This window comes from Protopterus annectens, chromosome 4.part0 (genome assembly GCF_019279795.1).
Source record: "Protopterus annectens isolate FY-2018-M chromosome 4.part0, PAN1.0, whole genome shotgun sequence".
Taxonomy (NCBI): Eukaryota; Metazoa; Chordata; order Ceratodontiformes; family Protopteridae; genus Protopterus; species Protopterus annectens.
This window is the reverse complement of record NC_056733.1, coordinates 1,787,670,317-1,787,674,636: the sequence shown is the minus strand read 5'-3', so window position 1 is coordinate 1,787,674,636 and position 4,320 is coordinate 1,787,670,317.

Sequence of the window (4,320 nt, the reverse complement as noted above, 5' to 3'; positions counted from 1 at the left end):
TCTTAAATTATTATCAAACACTACTTCTTGGTCAAGTTGGATGACATCACTCTTTGTCACCTGCCTTCAGCTCCCAGACTAACAAAGAAAAATCTAGCAAAGCTAGACTTCTAACTGTGTGATACCTTAAACCTCTTGCATCAGAGGCCTCATGAGATATATGCAAATCACCCTTTAAAGATACCAAGTGTTTCAGCTAAATGGCAATTCTGAATGTCAATGACTGTTTCTTTTACTTTCATTTTTAAGTCTATTTATGGGCAATTTCAGGCCATTAAAGCCAAAAGGGGGTTGGCTTTAATGGCCTGAAATTGTCCATAAATAGACTTAAAAATTAAAGTAAAAGAAAAAGTCATGGACATTCAGAATTACCATTTAGCTGAAACACCTGGTATCCTTAAAGGGTGATTTGCATATATCCCACAAGGCCTCTGATGCAAGAGGTTTAAGGTATCACATAGTTAGAAGTCTAGCTTTGCTAGATTTTTCTTTGTTTGTGTTTTTTAACCAGTTGGTTATCTGGGTGACCTTTTTACTCTTTGTTTTAGTTTGTTAGTTGGGATATTTTGTAGACACCCTAATGTTTATGGATATCAGCTGGGTATGACAACCCTGTGTTTCCAAAGGTCAAATATTCCTCTTATGCTCTGCTGCTGATGTCATAAGAAGGCATCATGTAGACAACTGGAGAAGATTGGTTTTAATGGCCTGGAATTATCTATAAATAGACTTAAAAATGAAAGTAAAAGAAAAAGTCATGGATGTTCAGAATTGCTATTTAGCTGAAACACCTGGCATTCTTATTGATGATTTGCATATATCCTATAAGGCCTCTGATGTAAGAGGTTTAAGGTATCACACATTTAGAAGTCTAGCTTTGCTAGATTTTTCTTTTTTTTTTTGTGCTTTTAACCAGTCGGTTATCTGTGTGACCTTTTTACTCTTTGTTTTAGTTCCCAGGCTAACAGAAACTTAACAACATTTAAAATTTCTCTCTGAAAAAATGCATATCTCTCAGATGTTTGTAGCTGTTAGGAAGTCATAGAACAATAAAAACACTTTTACATTTGAAACCTAGTAATTATTTCTGTTTCAAGACAATATGAAAACCTCTAGCTCTAGATATTCTGTCTGCTTGCTGCACTGAAACTGAGATAACACAATCATAAAATACTTTACTTTTCAACTTATTTTCTTGAAGTTTTGGAAGTTAACTCTGTATGTTCCAGTTTCTACTATTAAAACATGCATTTGCACACACATATAGTTTATATACATTTCTGTTCTTTTCCAGTAGGGTACACTGTGGTTACATTCCTGAAGCTCAGGAAATAACATACAGTTCAACACACATTTCTGCACCAGTAGTTTAATGTACAGATAACATATAGTTCTCCTACATTTGTAAGACAAGCATATGAATCATATTAATATTCATAAATGACATATGATTATTTACAAAGTTCCAGATAGCTGGGATGGCAGTGTCACAATTTTATATAAATCATATTAATGTTTTCAAGTAACATATAATTATTTACAAAATTCCAGATAGCTGGGCTGGCAGTGTCACAGTGACTATCTAATGTTCTTCAGAAATAATTGTCTAGAAGCTGTTCTGAGCAATGTATATCACTGTTATTTGAAGAATTCGTCATTCATAGTTAATGCTTGGAGGAGATGAATATCAGACCAGGAACCATGCTCGATGCACAGACTTGAGAAGCAGGGGTGGGAGAGAGGCATGTTGATAACTTTTATGTTTTATGAAATGAAATTTATCTGATCCTTTTTACAGGCCTGCATTTTTCACACTGACATGTATACTGCGTAGAATGCAAGAATACCCACCATGCATAAGTAAGGTAAGTGAAATTATCACACTATAGCTGTGCTTACAACAGTGATTGAAATCCCAAAATGTTGAACTGTCACATCACATTAAGCCATTGTGTCAGAACACCATTTTTGAGTTGTACTCCACAATCTAAATAACAGTTGGGTTGTTGTATCTGTTATACATATGTTGAGATGGATTTTTTATGTGCAAGTTTTAGAGTTTTGAGAGCTGTTTATAATGTATGGGTGGCTGTGATTTCCAGTCATTGATCTGTTTGTAGATTGTCTGTCTGTTTACAGATTGAATGGCTCTTTGTTGTGACAGTGTTTGAAACAGTCTCTGTGGTATCCCTAGTCTCACAAACCCAGCATGTCAGTATACTGGGTCCAAAAACAAATAATGAGAAAAATTCTCTGTGTTGAAGATTTAAGAGCTCAGGCAACTAATAAAAACCATACTGTGAATATCCAACCTAATAACGGGTGGTAGAAATACTTTATTTAAAACTTTCCAAAGTATAAATCTACTAACGAAAGTAGGGAAGCAGAAGCTGGTTCAAGTCAAATCTTCTTTATTAAAAACACATGTTTTCATTATATACAGCCAATGCCACCTTGACCAAACAGTGTCTGCGCACCTATCCTGAATGCAGCACACATAGCTGGTGTGCAACACAATCCATGGCACAGGCAAGTAGACAAATGTCAGATCCATGACATCACTGAGAAAATTCTTTTGCCTGTAGGAGTAGGCAGACACCCTCTGTCACATGACCTTTTCCACCAGCTACATGCCAATGTCTACTATACAGTGAAGTATCGTTCTGTTGTGAGGAAGTATTAACACCACCAGCAGACTCAATATGGGACAGGCCTCATCCTGTTCACCATCTGATGTCCCCCACATTATCAGAATGGCTGGACATGTTTTCACCATATCTGAGGCTACATTCTCATCTACATGACTATCGCCATCTGGGCTAGACTGTATCACCAAATCTATGCCTTGTGTGCCAGGGGCCATGCTAGAATAGAGAGACACATCAGATCCCACATCAGGATCATTGGAAGGACTAATGGAGAATGAAAGCTGTGGACATGATAAAAGATTAAAAGATGAGACAGGTGACACAGGTCAGTTAAATGCACTTATATCACATGCTGGATATCATTACTGATGTATGCCACAACTATATCACCACAATGTTACAGATGCTAAGAACTTACCAGAAGATCATGTCCAAGTGTGGCCCATGGAAACTATATAACAGGGAGTTGACATGTTACATATGCAACATACACAACATATGTGAGGAATAACAACATAATACACACATGATATGTCCCTGTAGGAATCCAGCACCAGAAATGAGGGATAAAATGCAACTGCTGTAGGGAAACAAAGACTTAAACACAGTATTAGTAATTACATACTTGCCAGCATGTACCATTCCAACAGAGGTAGAACACACACTAGGTAATATATACATATACCAGTTGGTCCTGGCTGAGGTGCTGACGGCAGCTGTCCTATATGCAGAGGTAGAAGGACACAGTATTAATGGAAGATAACAACAGAAGAAACAGACATGAAATGTAAGAAACAGAGTAAAAAGTATGCCAGTTATATCCTCCCTATGTGGTAAGTTTGTCCATCGTAATTCAACTGCAGTGGGAAAATACAAATTAACACAGACATGAAAGCAGGCGAGGTGCACGATGTCATCTACAACACAGTAACAAAATATGGTAATACTAACATGATGTATGGTGCACATGTTGGCCAGATATCCCTGCGTATGGAAAACAGTGGCATTAGTTTCATATAATACTGTTCTACTACAGAGTGCTTCAGCCAATAAACTTGATTAGGAAAGCATACCTGGTATATCTGTAAATGCACCTGCACAGCTCATGCCTCCAGATAATGTATCTGTAGGTTACAATGTCAGGGAAATAGCAATGTGACAGTATACATCACTGGCATGACAGCAGCAGAGGCAATAACAGGCAATGGTCACAGTAAATCTACAATGGAGACACTCACCTGTCATGTCTTGTTGCAGTGCAGAATTTGATGGACCTGTGCAAATGAATTCATGCAACATTACACATGCTGCTGATAATGTTATGCATGTACTGAAGTTGCATGGCAACAAGTCGTTACAGTTAATGTTGGTTGATGTCAACATGTGTACTCCAATCTGCATGATACAGTTCTGTGCTGCAACAAAAAAATAGCAATACATGAAAATACATGCAACAACAATCTGTACTGAGTAGTCTGTATGCAATAATATTATGCAAAGTGCCATATACGTGTGTGGAACTGGTACACCTGCTTCTATCCCACCCTGGAGGTATGCTTTGCTCTCAACTTGCTGTATGCAGAGATGCAAGAACCTACATGAGCTCATCTTGGGGAGTCAATGGGGGCCACCACCAGTGGTATCCTTTAGCCTCTTATACTGGCGTAACCTG